This window comes from Moschus berezovskii, chromosome 17 (assembly GCF_049115385.1).
Source record: "Moschus berezovskii isolate FMDL1 chromosome 17, NW_MosBer_1.0, whole genome shotgun sequence".
Classification (NCBI taxonomy): domain Eukaryota; kingdom Metazoa; phylum Chordata; class Mammalia; order Artiodactyla; family Moschidae; genus Moschus; species Moschus berezovskii.
Genome location: NC_142476.1, coordinates 77,061,211 through 77,071,596, shown reverse-complemented (window position 1 = coordinate 77,071,596; position 10,386 = coordinate 77,061,211). Strand labels below are relative to the sequence as shown.

General features: G+C 36.5%; 1 non-coding gene across 1 annotated transcript; it reads left to right on the top strand.

The window, feature by feature from the left end:
* Positions 1-8,590: 8,590 nt before the first annotated feature.
* On the top strand, positions 8,591-8,662 carry TRNAR-CCG (transfer RNA arginine (anticodon CCG)). The gene has a single exon. It is a non-coding gene; the product is annotated as a tRNA-Arg (tRNA).
* Positions 8,663-10,386: the final 1,724 nt, after the last annotated feature.

Here is a 10,386-nt window from a genome sequence, read left to right as displayed (position 1 = left end):
CAACCCCACAGGCTGGAGCATGTCAGGCTCTCTACTTTCCATTCCACTCTCTTCAGGAGTTTGCTCAGATTCATGTCCATTGAGCTGTAGATGCTGTCTAACCATCTCAACATCCACTGCCCACTTCTCCTTTTGCTCTCAATTATTTAGTGAAAAAATAGAAAATATTTTAAAACTGGAAAGTCATGAATAATTTAGTTGACATATTGTTATCATTATTTTTCTCCAGCCCTGAATAGTAACAAAATATGTGATGCCTCTCAAGATACTGTTTATATGTTTATACGCCTTTCAAAGTAAAGTTTGTCAACTATAAACATGTTTTATATACTGGTATTGGGGGCTTCCCTGGTAGCTCAGCTGGTAAAGAATCTGCCTGCAATGGAGGAGACCCCAGTTTGATTCCTGGGTCTGGAAGATCCCCTGGAGAAGGGAAAGGCTACCCATTTCAGTATTCTGGCCTGGAGAATTCCATGGGGTTGCAAAGAGTTGGATACGACTGAGTGACTTTCACTTTCACTTTCATTGTGAAAATAGGGCTTCCCTGGTAGCGCTAGTGGTAAAGAACCTGCCTGCCAATGCAGGAGACATAAGAGATGCAGGTTCTATCCTTGGGTTTAGAAGGTCCACTGGAGGAGGGAATGGCAACCTACTCCAGTATTTTTGCCTGGAGAATCCCAAGGACAGAGGAGCCTGGCAGGCTACAGTCCATAGGGTCACAAAGAGTCAGACACGATTGAAGTAATTTAGCACACAGGTTGTGAGCATGTTATCTCTTTATGAACAGAGAGAGACTGAAATAATGCTTCTCTTATGTTACTCTGAGCATGTTAGTTAAAAGGAAACAAGTAAAATTTTGTGTCTGTATGTATTTACCAACAGAAGTATGTATGTTGTAGAGTTGTCATTATCAGCTAAAGATTCCCTTTTCTATCTAATTTAGTTCTGTTTAAGCTTATATTTTTGGCCTGTGCTTTCTATTGGAATATAGCTCTTCTACACATGGACTGCCATATTTGACAAGCAGGAAATCTGTTGAAGCAGTTGCTCCATATTTTGTGATACATACACCAGTACTATTTCTCTGCATGATAAGTGACTATTACAGCTAATGCCATCAGGTAAAACACATGGATGTTGTGTGTATTCTCAAAGACACACATTTTAGAGACAAAACATATCATGGTGCTTTTGATATATTGCTTATTAAAATAACTAAATATTCTCACTGATTATGGATGGTTAACCCAAGATAGATGTATTGGTTTGACTATTTCATCATCACTAGGTCTAAATCCCTGAGTCAGTTTCCCAATTCATCAGTTACTAACCAGAATTTAGGCACATACTTGTTAAGAGAAATGAGTTTATAAAATAACTAGTATTTATGATTAAGTATATCATTTACTGCCTTAAATTTTTTTAAAATTGTTATCTCAAGAATAAAGAGTATTAAGTAGAGCCTTTTCACTTTTTCTTCCTTTATACATTCATTCACTTACTATGCATTTATGAATTCCTTCATATAAATTATGTATTTGCTAGGTTGTATGAATACTTTTTTTTTTTTTTAATTCCATGTAGATATATAGTGAAAAGCAGTTTTGATTGAGTACTATGTAGTTAGTATTTTTGGTGGGGACTGGTCCCGATAGTCATATGTAAAATTTGCCTAGTAGGAAGGAAAGTTAAGACAATGATAGCAATATCTTTCATATCTAGCAGCCTGGATGTATAGACACTTGATATTTCTTTTTAAAATATTAGATAAATACATGAAAGAATAAATAGAAAATATATAGATTAAAATTTTGCTAACTTTAGAATATTGCTTTATAGTAAACAGAACACTGCCTTATGTATTTATACATAAACACACATGTTCATTCATTCATCAATATAGAAATGAATAAATGCTTATTCACAAATGCTTATAACATTTCATTGTCTTTCTTCATTTGCATATTTATTCAGAAGTCACAAAAGGCTAGAACAGAGACTCTAGGGAAAAGACAGGTAAAGTATATACATGAAAAGATAGACCGCAGTGACTTATTTACTCATATTGTTCCCTGGTGGCTCAGAAGGAAAGAATCAGCCTACAGTGCAAGAAACACGGGTTCGATCCCTGGGTCAGGAAGATCCCCTGGAGGAGGAAATGGTAATCCACTACAGCATTCTTGCTTGGAGAATCACACGGACAGAGGAGCCTGGTGAGCTACAGTCCATAGGGTCGCAAAAAGTCAGTACATGACTAAAGCACATGAGCACAAAGGAGTTACAGAATCGAATAGGCTTTCTATTTTCTCAGACTAACTTGGCATGCGTGAGTGTCATCATCAGCAGAGCAATAGTGGGCTGTTCCCTCTCTTACATGCAAAAACAACTGGGCTCAGAGAATTAAATGGCTTTCTCAAGGTCCCCACAGGAATTAAATGGTAGGCTAAGAACTAAAGCCTTATCTTATCATTTGAAGACTAATATTTCCATGTATTCAGCTGTGGGCAGTTATTTATTGTTTGTACTAAAATATCTTTAAAGTAACAATAAAATTTTAGAGTATATTATCTTCAAAGGTCACCCTTCAAAGGTCACCATCATCAAGAAAGGTTGATCTTGACTTCAGTCTCCCTCACAAGATCAGTTAGCAATGATTCATAGAGGACACACCATTGTGAAAATTCTAGAGTATGGAGGTGAAGTTGAAGCACCCCCTCTACAGAGACCACAAAGGACTGTATTAGCAAGGTAAGAGGAATGGCCACTCTCTGGCCACAGTTTCTTGCCCCCAGGCTGACACCAAGTCACACCAAGAGGGCCATTCTTTCTCCAGTGGGAAGGAGAGGACCCCAGGCAGGTATCCAGCTCCCTCCACACTCTGGCTCACTTCCCAGGAGACCCAGGCAGGTCTTGCCTCATGAGGATCAGAGGGGCAGGAATTTATGGAGCTTGAATATTGGAGATAAGATTGCAATGGAGAAAGAAGGATGGACATACAACATCTGGAACACAGACCTTGGAAGACTGAATTTCTACACACAGCAGCATCCAGAGAAATCCCAGTTGGCAGGTTTGCACATCTACAGAGCCAAGATGATGGCCTCATCTGACCAGGTAATGTGGTGCAGAGTCCCTTGGGTCCCCAAACAAAAAACTTTGCTGGCTTTGGAGCCTGATCTGCCTCTTCACCTAGAAAGGTAAGTTAGTTAATATCCCTTCCCACTGCTGAATTCAGTCCTCAGCCCTGTGTAACTAGAAAACCTGGCCAGAGCACCAGGGAAGCTGTGTGACCCACAGCACTCCAGCAGAGAGCCCAGTCAGTGGCTCAGCCTACGTGCAGAACTAAACCAGTGGCTCTGCTTGGCCAGGGAACTTACAGGACCATTCTGCTTGATTTGGTCCTCAAAGAATGAAAACCTTTTCAGCCTAGGCATCTGTTCTGTGCCCACATCCAGATAAGAAAGTCAATTTGTTCAATATACACAAATCGAAAAATGTGATACATCATATTGCTAGAATGACATATAAACATCATACAATCATCTGAATTATTGCTTGAAAAGTGTTTGAGAAAATTCAACATCCATTTATGATAAAAACTCTCAACAAATCAGATATAGAAGTAACACACATCAACATAATAAACACCATATATGACAAGCACACAGCTCACATCAAACTTAGTGGTGAAAGATTAAGAGCTCTTTTGTTGTTAGACCAGGAATAAGGCAAGGGTGCCCATTTTCACCAATCCTATTCAACAGAGTACAGAAGTTGTAACCAAGCAATCAGGTGAGGAAAAGAAAAGTCATCAGAATTATACCAGAGAAGTAAAATTGTCTCTATTTGCAGTTGACAGGATTTTATATTTAAAACATCATAAAGTGAAGTTGCTCAGTCGTATCCGACTCTTTGCAACCCCATGGACTGTAGCCTACCAGGCTTCTCTGTCCATGGGATTTTCCAGGCAAGTGTACTGGAGTGGGTTGCCATTTCCTTCTCCAGGGGATCTTCTTGACTCAGGAATTGAACCTGGGTCTCCTGCATTGCAGGCAGACGCTTTACCCTCTGAGATCCTAAAGACTCCACTAAAAAACTGTTAGGTCTAATCAATAAGTTCAGTAAAATTTTAAGATACAAAATCAACATACAAAAATTAGTAACATTTCTATATACTAGCAATTGATTTACTAAAAATTAAATGAAAGCAATCTCATTTATAGTAGCATCAAAAATAAGAATAAATTCATGCAAGAAGGTGAAAATTATAAAACATTGATGAACAGAATAGAAAAAAAAGTATAAACATACCCTGTGTTCATGGAATTTTTTTTTTTTGTCCCATTGTATCATTTTGCTACTTTGTCAAAGGGTACACTTATGTGGGTCTATTTCTAAGTGACTTTTTATCTGGAGTCTTAGTTTCCCTTTAAATTCAGCTGTTTTCTTATTACCTTTCTTCATTTCTCATTTCATATAATCCATTTTCTCAAATTTCATAATGCGAAAACCAGATGCTTTCTAGTATTTATTCTATGTTCAATGTTAAATCTATTTCAAAATACAGTAATTACATATTGATGGTGTGAAAGTTACACTTTATTTTGTAGGTACTCATTCTGATTTCCCCCCCATTTTTCCTGTTTATATATCTGTGAGTGATGAACTATAGACCTATTTTCAAAAACAGGACTATGGATTTCCTTATCTTCACTTCTTAAACATGAGTCTCCCTTAAGTATTCTCCTGTGCACAGCAAACTCTCCTGTGTTTTTGCAGATTTGGATTTAATGTCTAGATCAGTGCCCATAAAAAAGGATCTATTTATTTTCTCTCCCAAACTGTTCAGGACTGGGTTTCATTTCTGAATAATATAAAGTAGTCTGTAGTTTTAGTTGTGTCTCTCGATTTTAAAAAGTAACTGTAAAGTAAAAATCTCAGAGTATATTGTTAGTAAAATTTATTCAGTTGCAGTCTTTCACTGTGACAATCTATGAAGGAAACAACTTGTCTCCTTATGTAAACACCAGCTTTATTGGAGGAAATCAATTTCCCAGCAAGTTATTTACTGGGTAATGAAAGGATGCAATGGTCCTGGCTGGTCTTAAAAAAAAAAAGCTAAAACTAATTATAAAGAATGATGTAGTGAATACAAAAATACATATATCTTTTAGAACTAGTGTTTTTCTATTATTTGAATAAATACCCTGAAGTTGAATAGCTGGATCATATCATAGATTAAAAAATAAAAATAAAAACTCATCGCACACTGGTGCAGGATGAAGGAGATGGAGGTGTGAGGATGAATGAAGTCAAATGTCTGTAAGATACAGAAATGCAAAGGAATTGGGTGAACAGAATGAAATAATCTATTATATTCCAATTCATCCTTCTTGGTTCTACTATTTTCCTCAGGGTTTCTGGCAAATTGGTACAGGAAAGGCTTAGAGGCAGGTAACCTTGGTTTGCATAAAAAACCTTGCCGCTTTCTAGCAGTATGACCCAGAATAATGGTTGTTTGTTTATACCATTTTCTACCACAATATTCTTATCTGCTGAATAAGTTTGGTAATTGTATCTACTTCATGAAGACTATAAAGTCATCTATGCATGCTAAATAAGCTAACATTTATAAAATGTTATGCAATGGCATAACATATATTTTAAATTATTAAACATTTGTTTAATACATATAAGTAAATATCTATCATAGATATTTACTCAGCTTTGTCAGTGGTAATTTAAAAGGTTAAATCAGATTTTCCTCAATGATATTTAACATCAAATATCTTACAGGCACTTACTGGTATGCTTATTTAACATATAAATATATGATAGGAGCCAAAACCAAAGGAGTCAAAATAGATATAAATATATTAGCATATATCTATTTGGCTTCTTTTGTTTTGGCTCCTATCATATAATATTTTTATCAGATCCATCTACATCTTTCAGATATTTACCTGATTATTTTCCAAGAAAAGTTCTTGAAACATCAACCCTTTAAACTCTTTTTAAATACCTTTTTGAGTTATACCTCATAAAATAGCCATTGTAACATCCAAGGCAGTGATTATTTTTCTTTCTATTTTCTGCAGCCTGTTTTCCAAGCAGAAAATTATTTCAAATGAAGCACATATAGGATGGGGATACATGGGGAGAACTGTAAATAGAGTGTATGGGATCTAAAAATGTTGCGCAGAGATATGGAGGTAAATATTCAAAATAAAGAGGTTCTCCAGGAGGTTTGCAACATCAATCAAAAAATTACCTGGCAAAGTGAAATATTATTTGGCACTCTCGTTTTCAAAAATTAAGGTTGCTGTATATTCACCATTGGTACCAAATTCCTCACATATCCAATTCTTTTTGCATGCATGATAAGTCATTTAACCCCATGGACTGTAGTCTACCAGGCTCCTCTGTCCATGGCTTTCTCCAAGCAAAAATACTGGAGTGGGTTGCCACTTCATCCTCCAGGGGATCTTCCCAACCCAGGGATCCAACCCATGTCTCCTGCATTGCAGACTGATACTTTAAAGCTGAGCCATAAAAATATTCATGTGTGTATAATGTTTTTACTTAATTGGTCTAGGAAAAAGAATCTTTGAAATATTATTTCTTGAACTGATATGAGATGATTGTTTTGCCCTGTCAAGTTTTCCTTTTCTCTAAGGTCTTGGGAGCAAACTTTTCGAGATTGTTTTGGTTTCTATGTTTCTTAATGAAGATGGTAATGAGAGTTTTCTCTTGATAGTTGTGTAAATCCTGCTGAATGCATATAATGTCAACTCTTCTTATTCAGATGAATTATATTCAATTTATTTTAAAAATCTAAAGACATTCAATTATTGATGGTATCTATGTATGCTAATCAGTTTAACTGTTTTGCTAGAATGTACTAGTAATTAACCTATTACTAAATGTGTGCTTAACTAAATTACTCACTGAATCTCTTTTATGGGAAGCAAAATCAGGGTAGAATTTTCACCCATTTTGTGTACACAACCAACTTCTTTGATAAGTTCTAGTATCACACTAATTTTCTTTCTTATTTTTTCCTGTAAAGATAGAGAGGAACCATTCAGATATAGGGGAATAAGAGGAACAAACAGTTATGCATAAAATAAGCTACGAGGATATACAGTACAGCATAGGAAATATAGCTAATATTTATATTAACTATAAATGGCATATAAATTTTAAAAACTGAATCACCATTTTGTATACCTGCAACTTAAATAATGTACATCACCTATAGTTTCAGTTGCTCAGTCATGTCTGACTCTTTGCAGCCCCATGGACTCTATCCATGGAATGTACCAGGCAAGAATACTGCAGTAGGTAGCCATTGCATTCTTCAGGGGATCTTCCCAACCCAGGGATCAAACCTGTGTCTTCTGTATTACAGGCAGATTCTTTACAGTCTGAGCCACCAGGTATATCACTTATATTTCAATTAAAAGAAAGAAAAGTATCACTAACACCAAAACAAAGCCACAGTCTCCCATAGCTGTAAAACACTGTTCCTTCAGCACTACATACCGATCCTCCTTGAATGTCTTCAAGTTCATATTTTAGTGTCTAGATGTGTCCCTGTGTGTTGCTCAAATTGGTCCTATTGGTTCTGTTATCCTTCCCATCATTTGCTACCTTCCTTGCTTTGTTTCTTGTGTGTGTTTCTATTCCTCCCAATTCAAAAAACAACAGTTTTACTGTTATCCCACAAAGATATTACTGCTTGTAATGCTCTCTGACTTGTGAGTTGACTATTATATAATGTCATGATGGGTTGCATTAAAACCACCAATTTCCATTATCCTTGCCCACTACAAGCACTGTATGTGAGCCTGCATCTGCCAATATCTACTTCAGGCTTTCTATGCCTGAAGAGCCACAAAGGAAGCATGCGAATACTGAGTGGGTAGCCTATCTCTTCTCCAGTGGATCTTCCCAACCCAGGAATTGAATCAGGTCTCCTGCATTGCAGGTGGATTCTTTACCAACTGAACTATCAGGGAAGCCCCATTAAAAACTGCAGGTGATGGCATGTATTTAATATTTCATAGTTTTACTCTTTCTTGTGTGTATGGGCTTGTGTGTGTGATTACTTATTTTTGTTGCTTTTTTTCCACCTACAACTAAAGCACAGCTGTACAGGTTAACAAGCACATTTTGGACTATTCTGTACTTTTAGTCTCCCAGACTCCTAAAAGTTAATTGTGCACCTTAAATCTTTCTGTCATATGTCCACTAAGGTGGCTCTGTTCTATATGGAACAATGGTAGGCTTGTACTAACTGAACATCACTGAAGCTTAGTGTAAGCACAAATAATGTTCAAGCTTACATCCCTGCTGTATGACAATTATCTGTATTTGGAAAATTTTTATGAAAATTTGGAGTCATTTATCGCTTACTGATTTATCTGATCACTTTTGGATCTGATATGATTTGTTACATTGATTCATAAGTGAATGAATGAAGTTATTCCAAGCTTGTCCTCAAAACAATGACTGACCTGCATTGAACAATGTCAACCATCATCTAACCAAAATGGACTTTTACTAAGGACTGGGTCAGGATAGGGCTTCCCTGGTGGCTCAGAGGTTAAAGCGTCTGCCTCCGATGCGGGAGACCCGGGTTCGATCCCTGGGTTGGGAAGATCCCCTGGAGAAGGAAACGGTAACCCACTCCAGTATTCTTGCCTGGAGAATCCCATGGACTTAGAAGCCTGGTGGGCTACAGCCCACGGGGTTGCAAAGAGTCGGACACGACTGAGCGACGGAACTGAACTGAACTGAACTGGGTCAGGATATTGTGCTTGGTTTGCACATATGGTTAGTGCCTTAATTCCAACGCTAGTTGTTTTTCTTTTTTTTTTTCCTCTATACAATCAATCACTAACTACACCACAATGATGTTTAATATTTTTAAAGCATAATGAACACACTTTTATTCTAATTTCTTTTCTTTACCTAGCAATTTGCCTCATTTTATTCTAATATTTTAAAGTACAGATTCAGCTGAAACTGTGTACCTTTTCCCAATTTTAATCTCATGCCTCCCCAGATAAATCCACATCTTGAATTTATTATTTCATGTACATAATTATATTAATACCATGTGTATTCATAAATAGCATATAGTATTGTTTATGCTTTCAAAATTAATATAAATGGCATCATAATAGTAGGTTATCTCTGTAGCTTTCTTTTTTTCTCATCACTGTTTTTTAGATTTAGCTATGATGATACATGTGAAAGTCTCTCAGTCCTATCCAACTCTTTGTGACCCCATGAACTATACAGTCCATGGAACTCTTCAGGCCAGAATACTGAAGTGGGTAGCCATTCCCTCCTCCAGGGGATCCTCTCAACCCAGGGATCAAACACAGGTCTCCCGCTTTGTAGGCAGATCCCTCACCAGCTGAGCCACCAGGGTATGATGATACATGTAGCTATAATGTATTCATTTTACATGGTATATAGTATCCCACTGTCTGAATTCATCTTTCTGTGGATGGATGGTTAGGTGTATTTTCACCTGATTTATTGCACAAGTAGACATACATACATTTTTGCTGTCAAATATTCCAACACTTCTGAAAAGGGAAAATGCTCCTTAAAATCCCCATTTCCACACCCCATGTTGTCCTTCCCAGAAGTAACTGGCACTATTAGCATACTGTGCATTCTTCCAAACCGATTTATTAGGACATCAAATTAAACAAATAAAAGATCACAATAATCGCTTTAAAAAGCACTCATGTCATCACCCAGAGGGATGATATGGGGAGGGAAGAGGGAGGGGGTTCAAGATGGGGAGCACATGTACACCTGGGGAGGATTCATGTCAATGTATGGCAAAACCAAAACAATATTGTAAAGTAATTAGCCGCCAATTAAAATTAAAAAAAAAAAGCACTCATGTCTCTCATTTTTGGAAGCCACTTCATTGTCACTTTTGTGATGTTGCAGCTCCAAATATTTGCAATTTCACAATTTTATTTTTTATAATAATTATGGTTATTTTGAAAGCTTGTCATCACTTAAATTGAAACTGTATCACAAAAAATTACTTTTACTCTAAAATTAGTTTTCAATATAATATTTTTTCAACTATATTTCTTTTTTTTTTTTTAATTTAGTCATGCTGTGCCACTTGTGGGGTCTTAGTTCCCTGACTAGGGATCAAAACCAGGCCACCAGTCCTGGAAGCACAGTCTTAACCACTGGACTACCGGGGAAGTACCTATATTTCTTTATTACTTTATGTTTTCCAATTTCATTGAGATATAAAATTGTGTAAGTTCAAGTGTACAGTGTGATTATTTGATATATCTATATATTATGAAATGATCATCCCAATAAGTTTAGTTAATACCT